Consider the following 23,666-nt stretch of genomic DNA (forward strand, 5'->3'; position numbering starts at 1 on the left):
AAAGATAGCATCTTCATTAACTGATGCTGTCAAACTGAATCATTGTATTTAGAAAAATAATTTAAATAGATATATATTTATCACTATGCACAAAACTGAACTCCAATATATCACAGACCTCAACATAAAACAAGATACATTGAGCCTGATAGAAAAGTAATTTGTTGGCACATGCAAAGACTTTCTAAAAAGAATGCAAACACACCACAGGAACTAAGGTCAACAATTAGTGAAAGAAACCTCCTGAAACTAAAAAGCCATCGGTTAGACAAATGATACATCTATTGGACAAATGGGCAGCCTACAGATTGGAAAATATTTTTATGGACTACACATCTAATATAGGTCTAATACCATATATATGTATAGAGAGAGAACTCAAAAAATTAAACATTTAGAATTCAATATGGGATATTGATTTAAGCAGATTTCTCAAACAGGAAACTCAGATGTCTGAGAAACACTTAAAATAAAAGTCCACTATGCTTAGTCATAGGGAAATGCAAACAAGCATTACTTTGCCATATTATCTATTCCTGTCAGAATGGCTAAGCTCAATAAAATAAATGACAGCTCATGCTTCCATGGATGTAGAATAAATGAAACCCTCCTCCATTGCTGGATCAATGTAGCAGTTCCTAAAAAAGACAAGAATTGTTGTATCTCAAGATACAGCTATACCACTCAGGGCAATTTATCCAAAAGATGCTTCATTTTAACACAGAATCACTTGCTCAACCATATTTGTTCACAGTAACCAGAAGTTAGAAACAACCCAGATGTCCATCAACAGAAGAACAGATAAAGCAAATGTGATATATTTACACAATACAGAGTTTTTAATGGCCTGAGTATACTGAAACAATTCTCTACTGTGTGATTGTGCTCAGTCATTAAAAAAAATAGCATCATAAAATTTGAAGGTAAATGGATGGACATAACAGAAATCATCCTGGAGTAACACAGATCCAGAGAGACAGATATGGTGTGTATTCACTTGTATGTAGACATCAGCTGTTAAATCAATAGAACCACAGAATTTACAGATAGATTAAGCCACTAGCAGGACAAACAGATCTCCCTAGGGAAGAGAAATAGAGTTATGGGTAGATGGGAGTGGAGTCTAGAATGGGGGGATCAAGTAGAAAGGTATGGTAGGAAGATCAGGAAGATGGGGAGAGACAGCAAAGACTATGGTCTATTTGAGAGCTAGTATGAAAACCTAAAGCAGGAGAAACTTCCTAAAGTACAAATGTGTATGAAGGTGAACAAGATGAAATCAACAAATAATGGGGGATAGATCTCCAAAAGGATAACTCTTGATCAATGAAGCTTCTAGTACTGAGTTTGGGTTGTACCTAATTGGGTTTTTGGCCAAGGTGTCCCATGGGAATTCCCAAACAACCCAGGCTATTGCTAAGACTATAGGTTGCTCTCTGAAAACTGACAGCAAGGTCACATTGCTGAAGAAAACACCCACGAAAAGCTTGTGGAAATGTCTAGCTGGTGCCAACATAGAGCCTTCTGTATATATTTGATAATGTATTTGGTACATTACTCTGCAGGCTATCAAATGATAAAGGTAAACACCAATCCACCCATCAAATGGTTTGATCTACAATGGTGTCCTTTCCTCAAGATATGCTAGGGCAATGATGGCATAAAGCTTGTGAGAATACTCAACCAATATTTGTTCCTACTAAAGGCTTGCTCAAAGAGATGAAACCCATACTTGACACTACTTGGGTGATCAAAACATAAGAACTGAATCGTCTAAGGACCTAGGGTAAAGCAAAATACTACTGTTTTAAACACATACACACACACACACACACACACACACACACACACACACACACATACACACACATGCATGTACATACACCTGCTCACAAACTACAAACAAAAATGTAGCAATAAAATGACTCCTAATACCATTCTGCCATACTCATAGTTCTTGTTAAGTCATCATTAAGACAAATAAGATCTATTTATCTAAATTGACAAATAAGTTGGACTGAAAAATATATATCATACTTTGTAATTTACATAATTGTTATAATTTTGTTCAATTTACATTGAGAGAAAATAGCCTTTTATTGGACAAAATGGGAGAATTGTTGAGGTTTTGCCTTTTATTCTTTATTGTAATGCTAAGTGTGGGCCCCCAAGACCTGAATCTACATATAGCTCCTGGGACCCTGCCCCCAAGTTTACTCTGATTGGTGAATAAAAATGCTGACAGCCAACAGGTTGGCAGAAGAGACATAGATATGGTTGAGATTTCATGGGCTTGGAGAGAGAGGACCAAGAGGAGGGAGAGAGAGAGGCTGCCATGGAAAAACATGCAGGAGGGAGAAGGGAAGTCATGATGGGCTAAGAGCCAAGAGAACATGGCCCAGAGGACTGCTCAATTTGGTTAAGAGAAGTGCAGATAGGAAGTGATAGATTGGGATTATAGATAGGAAAGTAGATTCAACAATATGAAGGTAAGCAACTGGCCACCTACTATGCCCCCTAAGGCTTATTAAAATACAAAGCCTGTGTATGTCTTTCATCTGGGAACATAAACATTCTAAGGTAGTAAAGAAGCCCTAGGCCAAGAGTTTTAATAATTTTTACTACAGAACCAAATTTTATTTTTAACATTATCAAAATACACATATGTAATATAAAGTCAATATATATATTATATTTAGATTAAGGAAAATTTAGGTTATAATTTAATAATTTAAAATTATACTTCACTAAAATCTACATTACATATGTAAAATAATATTTTAAAATTATAATCCAGAGCTAGCAAGTGGCTTAGTAGATAAGGAGGCTTGTTCATACATCTGCGTTCAATCCCTTTAGCCCACAGCAGTATGAGAAAACTGACTCCTGAGAGCTGCTCATGTATGCACTATGTCAAGAACACACACTGTCTCTTCCATAAAACTATGAAAAAAATGCTAATCCATAAAACATGGTCAGAAATGTTTCATAAACGTATTCTTTATTATTAAAATGAAAATATGAATAGATACTTTTATGATAATTTTCTCTTATGAAATTATAGCATTGCCACAATCTTATGAAATCTCCAAAGCATAGACTGCTGTCCTTAGAACCTGGGCAATCACAGGCTCTCCAGTCCTAAAGATTGAAACCAAAGAGAGTTAGTCAATTTTCACATAAAACTAGCTTATACATTTTCACATTGCACGTTCAATTTAAAGAGTGTGAGTACAACGGATATTTTCTGCCCCATACTTTTTTATGCCTGTCATGGGTATAGATGATGTCATCTTTCCATGCAAGGTCATATTAAAGTTATCACTTCTCGCTGAAAAGAAAATAACAGAGAAAACTGGCTTATTTGTTCTTGTTTTGTTGTTGTTGTTGTTGTTGTTGTTTTGTTGTTGATTTTTGTTTGTTTGTTTTGTTTTTTCGAGATAGTGTTTCTCTGTATAGCCCTCGCTGTCCTGGACCTCACTCTGTAAACCAGGCTGGCCTCGAACTCAGAAATCCACCTGCCTCTGCCTCCCAAGTGCTGGGATTTAAAGGTGTACACCACCACTGCCGGGTTGGCTTATTTGTTCTTGTTACAGAAAAAAATATTTTTTTATCTAGTATTTGGAAACTATAGCAAAATGTTTACCAAATATGAAAAATTAAAATTTCTTTAGAAATATAGTTTAATTTGAGAAAAATCCCTTACATTAATTGATATGTTCCTATATTTAAGTGCAAATTTTTCTCCATAGGAAACACTTGTGCTTAATTTTAAACTAAAGGGTAAAGAAAAAAAATAGGCAATTTATTCAGATTATCAGGCACTTTTAATAAAATTGGGGTGTATGTAAAATGTAGAGGTCTGTGACAACATCAAATTTCATGGCTTCTAAAATAAAACTCAGTAGAATATGCATACTGCAATTTTCTGGAATAATCTCTTTATGTCAAGCCATCAGTGCCTAGAAATTTAGCTCTTAAAAGCCAAAATGATCTATCTTGGAAATTTAATATGATTTTAATTTACATTTTCATAATGTAATAGTGAAATATCTAATTCAATTTATAAGATTATCAAGAAATGATTACCAAGGTGCCCAATAAAATTAATAAAAATAGACATTAGGAGGATGAAGTATAGATACGATAGCATTTTATTTTTATACATGTGAAATTCTCACGAATAAAGTAGAACACTTGAAGAAAAGGAGTTAATGCGATATGGCGTATATCCAGTAACTAACTGGGAAACATTGCATAGTTAAAATGTGTACATTTTTACATTTCCATCTCACACTCCTCTATTAACTTCCTATTAAAAGTATTAGGAGTGCTCTCTGTTCCCCCAGATCCAATACCCCAGCCTCACTGAAACCTCTGCAACAGAATACCTGTTGCAGCCTTCTTTGTTCCCCTCCCCCATCTTCTGTGGATCACACAAACCTTCCCCTCCTAATATCACTCTCTCCATTTTCTGCTTCATTCTAGCTGCCAACTCCAGCTAAATCACAGACCATTCATGGAAAAAAAATTTTTTTTTCACCTCTCCTTCTGTTCCTTGAAAGGAAAATTTCCAACTTCATATGGAAAACAAAACAAAACAAAACAAACCACCACCACCAGTAACAACAAAAAACAGTATAGCTAAAACAACCCTGAACAAGAAAAGAACTGATGGAGATCTCCCCATTTCCAATTTCATGTTGTACCTTGGAGCTGTGGCAATAAAAATCACATGACATTGACAGAAAACAGATACACTGATTAAAGAAATCTAACTAAAGACCCTGACATAAACCGCCACACCTATGAACACCTGATTTTTTTTTTTAATAAAGAAACCAGAAATAAACACTTGAAAAAGTACATCTTTAACAAATGGTGCTCATCTACCTGGATGCCTGCATGTAGAAGAATGCAAATAGATTCATATTTATCACACTGCACAAAATTCAAGTCCAGATGGACCAAAATCCTTAACATACAACAAAATACACTGAACCTAACAGAAGAGAAAAAGAAAGTGAAAGAAAAACCTTTAACACATTGTCATAGAAGAACACTTTCTGAACAGAACACTTATAGCAAGGTACTAAAATCAACAATCATTAAATGGGAACTCATGGAACTGAAAAGCTTCTGTAAGGCAAAGTATACCTTAATTTGGACAAATCAGCAACCTACAGAATGAGAAAGAAATTTTACCAATTCCATGTCTGATGGAGAACTAGTATCAAACATATATAAAGAACTAAAGAAAGTAAGTATCAAGAAAACCAAAACAATCTAATTAAAAACTGGAGTACAGACCGAAACAAAGAATTCTCTATAGAGGAAACTCAAACATCAGAGAAACTCGTAAAGGAAATGTTCAGCATCCTTAGCTACTAAGAAAATGCAAATCAAACCTCGTTTTGTTGTTTTGATATTCCATCTTACACATGTCAGAATGACTAACAATAACAAATGATAGCACATGGTTTTGATGGTATGGAAGAAGGGTAACTCTCCTCCATTGATGGTGGGAGTGCTGACTTGTGTAGTCACAATAGCAACCTGTATAGTAGTTACTCAGAAAGGTGGGAATTGATTTACTCCTACCATTCTTGGGCATACATTTAAAGGACAATCCATCCTGCCACAAGGACATTCCCTCAACCATATTAACTGCTGCATTGTTCATAACAGATAGCAGGAATTATAAATAAATCTAAGTGACCCAAAACTCAAGGATGGATAAAGAAAATGTGGTACATTTTCACAATGGAGTATTACTCAGTGTTGAAAAATTGTGACATTAAATTTGCAGGCAAATGGACGGAAGTAGATTAATCTTGAATGAGGTAATCCAGACCCATAAAGATAAAAAGTATGTATTCACATATATGTGATTAAGTAGATATTAAATAAATGATAATCAGCCTACAATACATACACAAAGAAAAGGTATATATAGAAAGGAAGGGAAGGGGAGGCACAGGGGTCTCCCTGGGAGGGGAAAACAGAACAAATTTTATGAGTGCACTGATGCTGCATGTAGATGGGAATGAGATAGTCATGTGGGGAGTGGGAGTGGAGATAGAGTTAAAGGGGATATTGATGGTCATTTGACAGATGATACAAAAGTCTAGGGCAGTAGAAACACTCTAGAACATATAAGGGTGATCCAAATGAGGTCTCCTAATAATGGAGGAAAGAGAGTCCAAAAATACCTATCTCTTGTTTCAAGTGAAGCTTTTAGTAGTAGGACTATGATGCATTCATTTTAGTTGTTGACTAAAGGGGTCAGTGGAAATTCCCAAACAAGTCAGGCTGTTGCTAAGACAATGAGTTGGCCACACTGCAAGAACAATGTCTACACCACTCCTTGAACATAGGTAAGCCCGCCTGGTGCCTACGTTGAGCCTTAAACCCTACATTCTAGTCTCCTTGGTGTGGGAAGGTACGCTGTGGGATACTAAAAAAGAAACAAAATCACCAACAAAGCCACAATACTTTTGGCCTATAATCTGTATTGCCTCTAAGGTAGGCTAAGGCAATGATGGCACAGAACTTGTGGAAGCATCCAACTCATATTTGATTTGACTTAAGGCTCACTCCATAAGCCAGAACTCATACCTGATGCTGCTTGAAGTGACCAAGAACCAGACACCAAACACTACTTTAATCCCAGCACACCTTTAATCCCAGCACTTGGGAGGCAGAGGCAGGCAGATTTCTGAGTTCAAGGCCAGCCTGGTCTACAGAGTGAGTTCCAGGACAGCCAAGGCTACACAGAGAAACCCTGTATTGAAAAACAAAAAACAAACAAACAAAAAACCAAAACCAAAACCAACAACGAAAAACAAACAAACAAAGGCAGTAAAATGACTTCTAAGGATAGTCTGCTGTACTCAAAGATCAGTGCATTATTCAGTCACCATCAGAGAAGTTTCCTGCAGCAAATGGGAACAGATGCAGGGACCCACAGCTAGACATTATGCAGAGCGAATGAGTTCTTGGAACGTGTACCTTTAAATGGGATGTCTCCATCAAATCCTTTCCCTCAGAGTTCAGGAAACCTGGCAGAAGAGGAGGAAAGAGTGTAAGAGCTGGAAGGGATAAAATACCAGAACAAGGCTCTCTGTATCTACTGGGGAAGGCTCATATGAACTTGTAGACACGAAAGCAGTTCTCTCATAAATTATAGCTTTCATCTTGTTGTTTATATGGAACTCCTACGTATCTGAAGGACTGGATCTCTGATTCTTCTAGATCTTGTGGATCTTTTCCTTCTGTTGGGTTGCCTCGTCCAGGTCCAATGTAATGGTTTTTATTTTTATCTCATTGTATTTTATTTGTTATGTTTGGTTGTTATCTCCTAGAAGCCCATATTCTAATGAGAGACAGAAAGGGGGTAGAGGAGGCGAGGTGGGGAGGAACTTTGAGAAATAGAAAGAGGGGAAACTCTAATCAGAATATATTGTATGAGAAAAGAATCAATTTTAAATGAAAGGAAAAAGCTGCAAGATATATATACTCACATATATAATATATGAGTGCTCTATCTGCTTGTACACCTGTATGCCAGAAGACAGCATCAGATCACATTACAGATGATCGTTGCTGGAAACTGAAGTCAGGACCTCTGCAAGAGCACCTCATTCTCTTAATTACCACACTTCTCTTGTTATAGATTTAGTGTGTGTGTGTGTGTGTGTGTGTGTGTGTGTGTGTGTGTGTGTGTGGTGCCCATTTTCCAATTAAATCAGCATGTTTGTTGTTTTGTTTATTTGTTTTTGGAAACAGTTTGTAACTCTGGTTGTCCTAGAACTTTGTCTGTAGATCAACCTGGTCTTGAATTCAAAGATTTATTCACTCTGCCTCCCAAATGCTGAGATTAAAGACGTGCACTGGAACCCAGCATTTTTATTTTTTTGTTACCTTGCTATGTTTATTCCTTGATTTTACATTCTATACAGGTCAAGTGAGTAAAAAGTTTAAATAATTATATATATGGATATATCTATATCTCTCTCTATCTCTCTCTATCTATCTATCTATCTATCTATCTATCTATCTATCTGGATTTTCCCTGTCCAATTTTTTTTAATTCCTACATTTTTATTAGATATTTTCTTTATTTACATTTCAAATGCTATCCCCAAAGTCTCCTATACCCCCCACCCTGCTCCCCAACCCACCCACTCCCACTTCTTGGCCCTGTACTGGGGCATATAAAGTTTGCAAGGGGCCTCTCTTCCCAATGATGGCCGACTAGGCCATCTTTTGCTACATAATCAGCTAGAGACACGAGCTCTGGGGGTACTGGTTAGTTCATATTGTTGTTCCACCTATAGGGTTGCAGACCCCTTCAGCTCCTTGGGTGCTTTCTCTAGCTTCTCCATTGGGGGCCCTGTGTTCCATCCTATAGATGACTGTGAGCATCCACTTTTTTAAAAAGAAAAATTACTAAATATTCAAATATCTTAAGCAATCTTAAAGAGATCATGTTTTTATGCATCAGGTTAATTGTAGTATTACATAAAGCATATTTTAAAACTATATCACCATTATCATCTTGAAAGTTATTGATACAGTATTCCATTGACAAAGGGAAAATTAAAATTCTTACCAAGGAAGAAATCAGTTAATAATTATTTTTTATTTTTTGCCTCTTTTATTTTTTATTTTTTGCTTCTTTTCTTTGCATTCTTGCTTCCAACTCTGGAAACATTATATTTAAAAAATGCCAAGAGAGTAAAGAAGGTTGTGGCCAATTTGCAAAAAATACCTGTGTTAAAAAAGGAATAATGTAAGTCTGGATTTAACCAAAGTTTTTTGAAAAGAATGCCATGTACCTGAAGAAAAGATAGTTTATTTCTCAAAGTATTAATTTCCCAATTACAAAATGAAATTATTATAGAGTAGTATAAAATTAATATTTTCAATGCTTACAAAACTTTTCATATTAATCAGCCTCCAAAGAGAAATGTTTTATGAATTCATTTACTGTATTAATTTAAAGATACACGAATGCATTTTATGTTCCAAATTTATCATCAATAGAAACGGAAACGTTCTTCAAGCTTTAAGTAGCTATAGTGTTTAAAATATTGATCATTTTCCACACATAAAACATTAATTTGTAGAAAATTGCTTTCGTAGATTTTTGAAAATTAAAATTTATTACATAAGAATAATAATTAAACTTCACGAGTAATAAACCCTATTAGAGTCAAAAAATACCAGCTATCCAATACAGCTACAACACAAGACAAATAAGGTTAGTGAATCTTTTCCATTTATTAAATATTTCATATATCTCAAAGGATAATATCTCAATGATATACCTGTAATATTGCAATGAAAATTATAGGTAGTGAATAACTAGTGTTCTTTTGTAAACACAGAGTTTGAAGAAATAACTGAGAATTGATGAAAAACTACATCCAGTAGTGCTTCCAAGAAGAATGTGGTGGTAGTAAGAGACATATCCGACAAGAACAGAAAAATTCAGAGAGCTCATTATCATCTTCTGCATTTAAATAAATAACATCCAGAGAGAGGAAAGAGGAACCTAGTGGTGCCACTGAGTCCTTTTTGAATACATTTTCCAAAGCACATGGAAGCAAGAGGAAGAAAACGACACTTACATCAAGAAGAATCTGTGACAGAACAGAGCATTCTGCTGTAGTCTTACTAAGACTGACCTGAAATGGTTGCATAGAACAGAGAGTGCAAAGAAATAACAAGAGGTGTGTTTAACTTTAAGAGGGCAGAATTTCAAACAACCAAACAGTAATGATATGCTGTGGGCAGCACTGGCTGTTCTGATTGAGAATTTCAGTAGAACAGAAGGAATGGGAATGGAAAGACTTGGTAAGTTTATAGCCGGGTCAGGAAAGAGCAAAGCCACATGTTTGGAAGAGCAAAACCTAAATGTGGCCCAGTGAGGGCTTGCTAATGAGATTAGTGTGACTAAACATGAGTGGACAGTTGTGCATCAGAACAATCAGCTAAGGCCTGGAGTGACTGAGCTCCGTCACTCAGAATGGCCTTGTTGCTCAGGGGAAGTCTTCTAGAGTGACTGAGCTCCATCTTTCGTTTTTTCTTTTACTTCTCTCCTCTCTCTCCTCTCTCTCTCTCTCTCTCTCTCTCTCTCTCTCTCTCTCTCTCTCTCTCTCCTCCCTCCCTCCCTCCCACCCTCCCCCTCTCTCCCTCCCTCCCTCCCTCCCTCCCTCTCTCCCTCCCTCCCTCCCAAACACTGCTTCCCCCTCCCCATGGTTCCCCCTCACAGAGTCTCTCCCCTTATTCCCCTCCCCTTCTCCTCAGAGAGGATGAAGCCTTCCCTCCACCTCTCCTCCCAGGCACATCAAGTCTCTGCCTGATTGGGCAAATCCTCTCCCAGTGAGTTCAGACAAGGCAGTCATGGAGACTGAGCTGCATGTCTGTTACATATGTGATGGAGGCCTCAGTCTAGCCTGTGTATGTTCTTTGGTGGCTCAGTCCCTGAGAGTTCCGGTGTGTGTGTGTGTGTGTGTGTGTGTGTGTGTGTGTGTGTGTGTGTGGGAGGGTTCAGATTAGTTAACTCTGTTGGTTTTCCTGAGGGGTTTCCATCCCCTTCTGAGCCTTCCACCCTTCCCCCAACTCTTCCATAAGAGTCCCTGATATCCATCAAATGTTTGGCTGTGGGTATTTGCATGTTTCAGTCTGCTGCTGGGTAGAGCCTCTCAGAGGACAGTTATGCTAGGGTCCTTTCTGTAAGAATAACAGAGAATCATTAATAATGTCAGGGATTAGTGCTAGCCCATGGGATGGGTCTCAAGTTGTACTTGTTATTGATTGGCCATTCGTTCACTTTCTGTAGACAGAAAAATGTTGGGGTTGAAAGTTTTGTTGGTGGGTTGGTGGCTCTATACCTCCACTGAGGTACCTGGGTAGCTATAGGAGGTGGCCTCTTCAGGTTACACATCCCCACTGATAGGCATCTCAGCTAAGGTCACTCTCATTGAGTTCTGAGGGGATTCCCCTATCCCAGGTCTCTGGGACTTCCTAGAGATTCCCCACCAATCCTAGCAGCTGAAGATTTGCATTCTTTCTCCTAGCTTTTGAGGCCTCTCTCCTATCTCTGACCACACTGGATCCTGCCTCCCCATACCCCTCTTCCATCCAGTTCCTTCCCTCCTTCTGCTTTCTATGATGATGTTGTTTGCCCTTCTAAGTGTTCATCCTTTCTTGGGTCTTCTTTCTTGTTTAGCTTCTTTGGCTCTATAGGGTATATCATGGGTGTTCTGGACTCCATGGGTAATATCCACTTTGTCATTGAGTGCATGTCCTTTTGGATCAGGATTACCTCACTCAGGGTGATATTTTCTATTTCCATCCATTTGCCTGCAAAACTCATTGTGTCTTTGTTTTTAATAGCCAAATAGAATTCCATTGTGTAAATGAACTACATTTTCTGCACCCATTCTTCTGTTGAGGGACATCTGGGTTGTTTCCAATTTCTGGCTATTATAAATAAAGCCGCTATGAACATAATGGACCATGTGTCTTTGTGGTATGTGGAACATCTTTTGTGTATATGCCCAGGAGCAGTATAGCTGGTTCTTCAGGTATAACTATTTCCAATTTTCTTAGAAACCACCAGACTGATTTCTGGAGTGTACAAGTTTGCAATCCCACCAGCAATGTACAAGTGTTCCCCCTTCTCCACATAATTGCTAGAATCAGCCGCCACTTGAGTTTCTGATCTTTGCCATTCTGATTGGTGTAATGTGGAATTTCAGGATCATTTTTATTTTCATCTCCCTGCTAAGGATGTTGAACATTTCTTTTAGTGCTTCTCGGACATTCTAGATTCCTTTGTTGTGAATTCTCTGTTTATCTCTGTGCCCCATTTTAAAATTGGGTTACTTGGCCTTTTGGAGTCTAGCTTCTTGAGTTCTTTGTATATTTTGGATATTAGTCTCTATCAGATACAGGATGAGTGAAGTACTTTTCCTAATCAATAGGCTGCTGCTTTGTAGTATCATCAGTGTCTTTTGACATATAGAAACTTTTCAGTTAAATGAGGTATCATTTGCCAATTGTTGATCTTAGAGCCTGAGCCCTTTGTTTTCTGATCAGGAAACCGTCTCCTGCAACAATTCAAGGCAATTTCCCATTTTTGCTTCTGTTAGATTTAGTGGATCCAGTTTTGTGTTGAAGTCCTTGATCCACTTGGACTTAAGTGGCCATGGCTCAGACTTGAGTGTCATTGCTCATGCGGGCAGCGGGTCTCACTAAGTGGTCCTACTTATCCAGAGAAACAATATGCAAGTGTCGTGGGGTCCTGACAGCTTCAAAAATATTCTCAAAGAAGTAAGGAAGACCAGTCCAAAATTGGCTAGAAAGTTGGGCCACACTAGTTGAGCTTTGGAAATGGGCCTCTAAAGTAGACAACAGAGAACTAGAGCAGTTAGTAATATGAAGCAGCAGCAGGAAATGTTGTAGAAAGTGTGCAAAGCCAGAAAAAAGAGAAACACTGGGTCCTGCAGGATCATCCAAATCACAGGGCAAAAGCTGGTCAACAGAGTCACTCTTAACTGCAATATTTATGGGATATCAGGATTGAAGCTTTAAAGTTCTATATCTGCCATGCCGAATTTCAGTCTTCCTTGTGCTAAGGTATGCTTTTGTACCTTTTGACATCTCCCTTTAGACCTTAGTCTAAATGTTTATCCTGTGCTTGTCACAATTTCATACTTCTATTTGTAGATGTAATTTTTTTAACAACAGCTCATATGTGAAAATTCTTTCCATTCGTTGCAAGTTAACCTGTGGACTTGAACTTTGCAGGGATTCTGCAGGGTTCTTGACACTATGAGAATGTGGTTATTATATTTTACATTAGAAGAAGGGCATGGATCTTGGAAGCCAAGGATGGGTTGCTGAAGATTGGAAATTCATGCAAGAGAAGCTTGACCCCATTGTATGAACACTATGGTGATAAGTCTGATAAGAGGTAGGGCCCAGCTGGGCGTGGTGGTGCACGCCTTTAATCCCAGCACTCGGGAGGCAGAGGTAGGTGGCTTTCTGAGTTCGGAGCCAGTCTGGTCTACAGAGTGAGTTCCAGGACAGCCAGGGCTATACAGAGAAATCCTGCCTCAAAAACCCAAAATAAAAAGGGGGGGGGGAGGTTAGGGCCCAGCAGAAGACTCACTTAAAACATAGATTTTACAAATAATTGAGCTTGATTATTTTCTATATTAGCACCAAACCCAATTTCTGGATTTTCTAGCTTTTTGTCTCACAATGTGATAGCTCTCTAACAAACAGGTCTCAGACTATGTCAAAGACCATGATCTGATGTAGCAAAAAGTCTCTTACAGAATTGTAATCTTATATGAAATTTTAATGTAGTCCCAAATGGTGGACTAAATAAACTTGTTTTCATTATAACATACTAAGACTTAACCACTATTATTATTTGTATCATTATAAAATACCAAGATTCATTCATAGTATTCAAAGTAGAATAATACACATGGTATCTATCTGGCTTATCCATATTGTGAGAGAAATTGTTCTTTTTCAGGGCAGAATGTATCTTTGCTATGTAATGTTAGGTTGTCATTATCCATCCATCACAATCCATTTTAGATTGCTGCCCATTTTCTGTGATAGTTCTAAGCTTAGTTCTTACCTTTGTTTGCTTTGAAGTTCTAATTGATTCTTATGCTTTCTTTTCTGCTGAATTTCACTTCTTCTTATATACTTCTTTCTGATTGCATTCTCTTTTTGTTTCTATAGTATCCTTCTTTTATCCAATACTAATGTGGGAATATATTCTAAGATTCTCCAATAGTTATGAAGTTATGCTTAGCACCAAATGGCTCGCATTCAAACAAACAACATAGACAACTTCACTTTCTGGTTTAGTTTCTGGTTCTACTATCCATTAAATTAAAAGATAGCTCATATTCACGTTTTTACTCACAAATATTTTGTCCAAATTTAGGTATTCACCTGTGCTAGGTCCATTATTCTTGAATTTTCATGTAAAATATCTAAATGAGTATAACTCTATTGTTCCTATTTGTAGTTTTAGAGAGAGATAGTGCTCTCAGGGTTAATCTTAGCAACTTAATCCAGTATTTTTTTTCCTGATGAAGCACTCTTGTTTATTTTCATTTCCTTTAAAAGGAAGCTCTCAGTAATTCTTCTCCACAATATAGAGGCATAATTCTCTCATAATTTTGAGGCTGTTCTTGTGTAAATTAAAGACTACCTGAACACAAGCCCTGGGATGCCACAGCATGTGACATTTCAGCCAGGATGGCTGTTGACTGGTTAGCAGTAGATAAGGTTCTTAGATAAAGAGAAGTCTTGCATCCTGGGAGGGACTAAAGATAATTGTTCATTTTCTTGTGCTCTTCAAAATGGTTTGTAATTTTAAACTTATCACTTTTGCTTTACCTGGAATCTCCTTTTAGTATCTTCAGGCCATCATTGGTGGTGGGGAACCAGCACCATGGTTAAGGCCCCATTACTCCACACTGGCAGTTTCTTCAGCTTCTTTAAAAGAACTAATTTCTACTGTCTCCTTGTCTAAGTCATAGAGGTTCTTTTAATGTAATTAAAAAATTAATCCTTTTGTAATTTCACACTTTTTTTTTTTTTTTGGTTTTTGGTTTTTCAAAACAAGGTTTCTCTGTATAGCCCTGGCTGTCCTGGAACTCACTCTGTAGGTTGGCCTTGAACTCAGAAATCTGCCTACCTCTGCCCCCCAAGTGCTGGGATTAAGGCGTGTGCCACCACTGCCCAGCTCACACATTCTATTTCATATGCTCATCTGCCACTCATCTCTCTCAAACTTCCCAGACACACCCTACTTTATTATGTCCTCCATCTGCTCCCCCAAACCCTGCTTTTAAAGGAAACTTACTGCAGTGGTTTGAATGACAGTTTCTCCCTTAGCCTCAGGTATTTGGACACTGGTTCCCAGCTGGTGGCCCTGTGAGGGGAGATAGCTCTGCTGAAGAAAACATGTCATTGGGGTAGGATAAGGTTACCCCAAGTCTAGTTTACTCTCTGTGCTTCATGTTTGTAGTTGAAGATGTAATCTCTTAGCTTCCTGCTTCCAATATCATTTCTGCCACTTTCTCCTGTGCCCTCCCACCTGTGGATTCTCATACTCGGGAACCCCACCTCAAGGCAGACTCTTCTATAAGCTGCTTTAGTCACTGTATTTTATCATAGCAACAGGAAAGTAGTGGACACAGAAATGGTATCAGAGAGTGAGATCTCTGTGAAGAACCTGTGGGGTAGAAAAGCAGTTGAATTGTGTGCATATAACTTCATGGCTTATTCAAGTAGGAAAATGGAAGACAACAGCACCAAGAGAAATGTGGAGTGTAGAGGCACAGGTCGACCAGTTTCAGGGAGAAAGTAAAACAACTTGGCTAGCAGTCCTCCTTGTGGTGTTTTTGGTAAAGAAATGCCTATCTTCTTCCTGGGTTCTATGAACTTCAATCGGAGAAATGCAAATCAAAATGACCCGGAGATTCCACCTTACATCAATCACAATGGCTAAGATCAAAATCTCAGGTGACAACACATAGTGGTAAGGATGTGGGGAAAGAGGAACACTCCTCCATTGCTGGTGGGACTGAAAACTAGCACAACCACTCTGGACACCTATCTGGAAGCTCCTCAGAAATCAGAACTAGATCTACCTGAAGATCCAGCAATACCACTCTTGAAAATATACCCAAAAGATGCCTCACCATGCCACAGGAGCACATGTTCCACTATGTTCATAGTGGCCTTGTTTGTGATAGCCAGAAGCTGGAAACAATCTAGATGTTCCATGACAGAAGAATGGATACAGAAAACGTGGTTTGTTTACACAAGGAATACTACTCAGCTACTAACAACAAGGGCATCCTGAGTTTTGCAAGCAAATAGAACTAGAAAATATCTTGAGTGAGTTAACTCAGACCCAAAGGGACATGCATGGTATGTACTCACTAATAAATGGATATATGTCCAAAAAAAAAGTACAGAATACCCAAGATACAGTCCACAGAACTTAAAAAGGCCAACAAACTAAGGGCCCAAGTGAGGATGCCTCAGTCCCACTTGGGAAAGAGAAGAAAGCAATCACAGGGGGGCAAGGGAGGGAGGGATCTGGGACGAAAAGGGGACTGGGGTGGGGGGGAGAGGGGAACATGACCCAGTATTGGGTGGGGGAAAAGGACTGAAGCCCTGAGGGCCAGGAGAAAGAATGGAAACAGGCAACCTCAGGAAGTAGGAGGTTGGGGTGACCCTCCAGAATATACCAGGGACCAGGTTTAGCAAAGGACTACTTGGGGGTTAATCATGCTTAATGCCAAGATTTATGACTGAGCTCAATGCTTATGATTAACATGATTAAAAGAGAGAACAGATTCCTCAAAAGTTGTCTTCTGATAGCCACATGCATGCATGCATACATACATATATACATGCCTACATACACACGAACACTCAAAGAGAGGGAACTTAAATGAAATACCCTATAGCGGGGAGAGGAAACTTGTAGAGCCCACCTCAAGCAGAAAGACAGGGTATCAAGTCAGGGATGGCGTTGCCTTCCTAAGGTCAAAACTCTGACCCATAATTGCTCCTGTCTGAAAGAACTGCAGAGATGGAAATGGAGAGGAGCCTGAGCAAAAGAAGGTCCGGTAACAGGCCCAAAGTGGGATCCAGCTCAAGGGGAGGTCCCAAGGCCTGACACTATTACTAAGGCTTTGGAGTGCTCACAAAAAGGGACCTATCATGATTGCCCCCTGAAAGACCCAACAAGCAGCTCAAAGAGTCAGGTGCAGATATTTGCACCCAATCAATGGACAGAAGCTGCTGACCCCTGTGGTTGAATTAGGGAAAATCTGAAAGAAGCTGAGGAGGAGGGTGACCCTGTAGGAGGACCAGCAGTCTCAATTAACCTGGACCCCTGAGATCTCTCAGACACTGGACCACCAACCAGACAGCATATACCAGCTGATATGAGGCTCCCAACACATATACAACAGAGGACTGCCGGGTCTGGGTTCAGTCAGAGAAGATGCACCTAACCATCAAGAGACTGAAGTCCCCAGGGAGTTTAGAAGTCTGGTGTGGTGGGGGATAGGAACATCCTCATCTAGACAGGGGGGCAGGAAGGAGGTATGGGATGTGGAACAGTCAGAGAGTGGACTGGGAGGGGGATAAAGTATGGAGTGGAAAAAAAAGATTAAGTAAAAAGGAACAAAAAATAAAATTAAATTAAAAAAAGAAAGTCATGGAATGATTTTAATGGAACTTTGCAAAAACTACTACAAATATGATCCTAGGGCGTGAACGTCTATGATAAGCAGGAAGCTAGTTCTGACAAGGTACTGTAGGATTATGGTAGATGGAAAAGTAAAGGGAGCCATGTTTAAATTCTTCCTTCAAAAGTTCAGTATGCTACTGAAGCCAGCAAACCTAGCAGAATAGGAAGGTTCTGAGTGTTTAGAAGCCTCAAGAGAGAGTCCATTTTATGAAGGTGTGAAAGTGAATCCTAGGTGGCAGTGGAAAGCAGAAGATGATAGAGATACAAGAGCAATGAAATATATACCCAAGAGGTCAGCAAACAGCAAGTGGAGCAATATATTGTAGTCAGCAAAGCTGGAGGTTTAGAGACATCTAAAGCTCTGGGCACTTCACATGAAACTTCAGGATCAGACATGTTCACTTATGATTTTTGATCTTGCTTTGGTCTGTTTTTGCTCCACTATGTCCCAAGTCTTCCCCTTTGGAAAGGCAATGTGTCTAATGTGTTTTAGCTATTGAAAATATGTAACTGTCATTTGATTTTACGTGGGGCTTACAGCTAAGAGATTGCCTTGAATCTCCAAAGACACTTTGGACACTGGTCATTTAGATAGCATCGAGATTGTTGTGTTTTCTAGATACTTTTAAAAGTTGACTAGTTGTATTTTGCGGTATGACATGGCCTTGAGCTTATAAGAGACAGGAAGTGGAGTGTGGCAGTTTGAATGAGAACACCCCATAGGCTCAGGGATTTGAACACTTGGATCCTGGTTGTTGGCACTACTTGGGGACATGGAGCAACCTCAGTGGACAAAGTGTATAATTGGAGTGGGGTATGAAAGGTTTGTCCCATTTACACATCATTTTCTCTGATTTCTGTCTATTCAGTAAATACCAACTCTGTACCTAACTGAATAACATGTGGAAATATATATTTTAAAGAATGATACTAAGTAAATGTGAAATTTTCAGTAACTGAAAAATTACAAAATATGTCTTGTATTACAAAATAATCAGGCTTAGTCTTCAGAAGGATAAAGGGATTTTGAAGATGCTATTTACATCTATAATAGTTTATACAAATTTATATAATATTTAATATTGTAAAAATAAAAAATTCACAAGTGAAATCAATTTGGTCATATAAATGTACAGGCAAAATTAGTTAACAGACTGAAATTATACCACTTATAACCCCCTTTAAAAGAATAACACAGAACTGTAGTGCATTTAATATCATATTACAAGTAGTTACATAAATTCTCTAGTACATGTTTATAAAATATATCCTACATGATTTTATAAGCCTTTAATTATCAACATATTTGCTCATGGTTAATTATTACCTTGCTATAAACAACTGTAAATTCTAAAATCAATTTTATTTACTTAAATTTATACACATTATATCACTTACAGAATCCCATCAGTATGAACATCATTTTTAACTTATTATAGATCCAACAACGTCCTTTGTCTCCACATTTATTTATGTCCCAGTAAATACAAGAACGACTTGCTGTTAATTGAAAAAGCAGTGGCCCAGGGATGGATCCTAGAAAACAGTCAGTGACTATGAGTTCTACATAAAAACACTACTGAATAGGATTAGAATAATATTTTCTTTTTTTTTTACAGATGGATAAAATAAATCTTTTAATAATTCAATATTATTGAAAATATGTTAATTGATCCATGAATTTAATACCTATTTCCTCAAGTCTTCCCTTACATCTTTTTTTAAAAAATATTTTTATTACATATTTTCCTCAATTACATTTCCAATGCTATCCCAAAAGTCCCATACCCTCCCCCCGACTTCCCTACCCACCCATTCCCATTTTTTTGGCCCTGGCATTCCCCTGTACTGGGGCATATACAGTTTGCCTGTCCAATGGGCCTCTCTTTCCAGGGATGGCCAACTAGGCCATCTTTTGATACATATGCAGCTAGAGTCAAAAGCTCCGGGGTAATATTTTCTTTAAAAACACACACACACATAATCTTATACACATTATTTAAAATTGTTATAGCTTTTTAATTGATTGGCTCATCTGAATGTATACCAATATCAGTAGTTTGAAATGATTTTAGAATTCTAAGTTGCTGAATTTGCAGGGAATATTTATGAGACATATTTAGAACAAAGGAGCTAAACTACTTGATTTTGTGACTTCCAGTACCTTTAAAGATACACGACTTTGAGATTTTCACCGACTGAAAATGACTTCATACTGCTTTGTGATTGCATTCTGTTGTTTATGTCTCCATAGTGTTCTTCCCTTACCCTGGGGTAATATATTTCAAGATTTTCTAGTGGGTGTGTGGAATTGTATGCAACATCCATCTGTGCACACTCACCCAAACACACACTTTCTGGTTCAACATGCTGCTGTCAATTAAATCAAAATACATTTTCTCTTCACGTCTTTTATTTTCTTTTAGTGTGTAAAGGAGTGGGATTTCATAAATCTTCATCATAATTTTTGAATTTTGGTTCACTCAAAATGACAACCTCATTTTGTCTAAGGCTTTCCGTGGCTCTTCTTTCTACAGCTTCATCACTTCACAACCTGCCCGAACCCTTCCCTTCCCTATTTTCTCCCCCTCTACTTTCATCTCACCTATATTCTAGGATCCCTCCCCAGCACATGCATCCCAGCAAGCAATGAACCATTTCTAGCTTTATCATATGCTTCAGGTTAAAAATACAAATGATTCAAACTACACTACCAACTTTCCAGGCAGGTAGTGCCTAGGGTGCAGTAGTGGTAAAATTGTTTATGGGGATGAGCAATCATTATCTTAACTGAATCTGAGGACTGCTTTGTAGGAAGGAATTAATGACTAGTACTATAAACGTGGTACACACACAGAGAGACACACACACACATGGGTAGAGACTCATTTACCCTAGCAAAGAACATATTGATGTTTTTCCAAATGGTCATGTTGTGACATTTCATCCTGAATACTGCTGATTTCCATATATTTGTGCTGCTCCTGATCTGCATCTGAGAGGCTTCTTACTATCAGTATCAGTATCAGTATCAGTATCAGTATCAGTATCAGTATCAGTATCAGTATCAGTATCAGTATCAGGTAGTACTTAAAGCAGGCTTGTGTTAAGACTATTTCACTGTGAGTGCTTATCTATAGATGTGACATTTGTATCACCCATCTCTTATCAAAGTCCTGGGAAACATCATAGAAGACTGGTTGAGGGAATGTTAAGAGCTAGAGGACAGAGAGAAGAACACAAAACAGTGTCCCCTAGACATGACTTAGCTGGTACAAATATGAACTCATAATAGCTGTTGTTACTTTCTCAGGCATTTAAAATAGCAAGCCAGTTTAAGATCTCATAATGGATTTGGAAGATGCCTCAGGATATCCAATCTGTTCTTGGGGTAATTATATCCATAGAAACATCACATTAGGGATTGTCGACATCAGTGATGAAACTATTTTAAAGAACTTAAATTCTGTTTGGTTACTTTCCAAGCCTATGAGAAGTATGAAATCTTTGAGTATGTTAATGTTTTGTACAATCTCTCATATGTATGAGATGATGAAGATACTTTGGTTCCAATGCATGTTCTGGCTGATGCAGTGTAATTGATGCATATTTTATTTAGCTGCATAGCTTTTATTTCACATATTTTCTCTGCAATTGGCTCTTATGTTTTTCAGAATAATCTTCTATTCATTTATTTTGTGTTATTGTACATTATCATTTAATTATAAATTTAAATATACATATAAGCAAAATAGGTGAAAATACATACCAAATAATCTCAAAGTTGTATAGGTCACAGCTATGCCCAGTGAATGTAAATTATGAGGTACAGTTCTGAAAACAAATATCAATCATATTACCTGTGAGTGACATGTGGTAGGCATATATTTTTAAAAAGATATATAGTTATTTAAATATATAATACATATTTATTTGTATGCATCTTAATATATGAATATAAGTATTTTTATAAATTTATGATTATGTATTTATATGTAATGTAGAATTATATATAATGATATGCATAATCTCCTATTCTACAAATCTTTACCCAGTTGACAAAAGTTCAATTTGGCCTATGAATATAGTGTAAAGCCTTCCATTTCTGCACTCCTTTTGTACTAGCTGCCTAAAAACTCAAACCCCATAATTCTTTCCATGGGAAAGAACTTTATGTATCAAATCTGCCCAAGCCACCTTTTCCTGAAACAAATCAGCTCTGTCTAGCTCTCACATTTACTTTCCTCCATTGGCCAGGTATGGAATTGCTTAGAGTCCATTTCAGCGTTGTTAAGTCCACTCTGCATTTTCCTAGTTTGCTGTTTCTGGCGGATTCTACACTCCATAAATTCTACACTTCATAAATCTCTCCTTTTATTAGTTGCATATTTGTACTTCTTTTGTAGTGTCTGTACATTGTATTTCCCATTTATTGATTTAACCATTTGTGCTTCATTTTTTTCTGACTTCTTCATATATTCTGAGTATCAATCTACTGCCAAAGGTATAACTGGATATAGTAATTTCTCCAGCTCATTGAACACCCCCTTTCTTTTTTTTTTAATTTTTTATTAGGTATTTTCCTCATTTACATTTCCAATGCTATCCCAAAAGTACCCATACCCATCCCCCACATCCCTACCCACCCATTCTCCCGTTTTGGCCCTGGCGTTCCCCTGTAATGGGGCATATAAAGTTTGCAAGTCCGATGGGCCTCTCTTTCCAGTGATGGCCGACTAGGCCATCTTTTGATACATATGCATCTAGAGACAAGAGCTCTGGGGTACTGGTTAGTTCATATTGTTGTTACACCTATAGGGTTCCAGACCCCTTTAGCTCCTTGGGTACTTTTCTCTAGCTCCTCTATTGGGGGCCCTGTGATCCATCCAATAACTGACTGTGAGCATCCACTTTTGTGTTTGCTAGGCCTAGGCATAGTCTCACAAGAGACAGCTATATCTGGGTCCTTTCAGCAAAATCTTGCTAGTATATGCAATGGTGTCATCGTTTGGAGGCTGATTATGGGATGGATCCCAGGATATGGCAGTCTCTAGATGGTCCATCCTTTTGTCTCAGCTCTAAACTTTGTCTCTGTAACTCCTTCCATGGGTGTTTTGTTCCCAATTTTAAGAAGGGGCAAAGTGTCCACACTTTGGTCTTCGTTCTCCTAGAGTTTCATGTGTTTAGCAAATTGTATCTTATATCTTGGGTATTCTAAGTTTCTGGGATAATATCCACTTATCAGTGAGTACTATCATGTGAGTTCTTTTGTGATTGGGTTAGCTCACTCCAGATGATGCCCTCCAGGTCCAACCATTTGCCTAGGAATTTCATAAATTCATTCTTTTTAATAGGTGAGTAGTACTCCATTGTGTAAATGTACCACATTTTCTGTATCCATTCCTCTGCTGAGGGGCATCTGGGTTCTTTACAGCTTCTGGCTATTATAAATAAGGCTGCTATGAACATAGTGGAGCATGTGTCCTTCTTACCGGTTGAACACCCCGTTTCTTAATCATTTTTTTACTGTACAGTTTTTAAAAAATATGGTGAAATCTCACTTGTCAATTATTACTCCCTGGTTCCTGAGCTGTTGGATCCATTTTCAGAAAGACATTGCCTATGTTTACATTGTGAGGTATCTGCAGAAAATATTTCAGTTAATTTCTATTTTACAATGTCATCATTATTTTGGCATCTCACATAAGATCTTTGATGTAGTTTTCTTGATGTTTATGTCATTTAATTTTATAAATATATTCAAACAGGCTGACTTTTGTGCAACAACTTTGTGTATTACTGCTTTGCTATTAGAATTCAGATGGATACTGAGGGCCACTTGCTTATTTTTTTATTCTAAACCATAGTTTAATTCTCAAGCCCAGGCTGGTCTTGAACTCATGATCATTTTGCCTGGATCTTCTAGGTTATTGAAAGATAAGTATACAAGACTATGTGATCAGATTTTCTATAAATTATGATATTTATTTTCTTGTTTATACTCCTTTTACTTCTTATTCACTTTTTGGTATTTTGGCTGAAATAGCAAGCCTCACATATAATAGTGAGAGTAAACTCTTGTGAGAGGGAGGATGCTTTTTAAAATTATTTTCAATAACCAATTAAAATGAGGTTAAAAATAAGGTTTTGGGACTATTTTACCTTTCTCTATAACACATTTGCTTGAATATTTTACATTATATTTAAAGAAGTAGTATTCATTATTTTTAATCATCTATTTGTGTGTGTGTGTGAGGAAAGGAGAAAGAGAATGAGATGAGAAAGAGAAAGGGTGTGGGGGTACTGCACAAGTCAGAGGAAACCTTTCAAGATGTGGTATTTTCCC

At 37.8% G+C, this 23,666-nt stretch overlaps 1 long non-coding RNA gene across 1 annotated transcript in view; it reads right to left on the minus strand.

Moving 5' to 3' along the window:
- Window positions 1-2,976: 2,976 nt before the first annotated feature.
- Window positions 2,977-23,666, minus strand: part of Slco6b1 (solute carrier organic anion transporter family, member 6b1) — a 91,385-nt gene continuing 70,695 nt past the window's right edge. The window contains exons 11-15 of the long non-coding RNA NR_120500.1: window positions 21,090-21,154; window positions 18,719-18,856; window positions 8,615-8,773; window positions 7,012-7,061; window positions 2,977-3,141 (exon numbers count right to left, since the gene is read on the minus strand). This is a non-coding gene — a long non-coding RNA (solute carrier organic anion transporter family, member 6b1). The remainder of the gene's footprint in view (window positions 3,142-7,011; window positions 7,062-8,614; window positions 8,774-18,718; window positions 18,857-21,089; window positions 21,155-23,666) is intronic.

The sequence above is a fragment of the Mus musculus genome, chromosome 1 (assembly GCF_000001635.26).
Source record: "Mus musculus strain C57BL/6J chromosome 1, GRCm38.p6 C57BL/6J".
Lineage (NCBI taxonomy): Eukaryota > Metazoa > Chordata > Mammalia > Rodentia > Muridae > Mus > Mus musculus.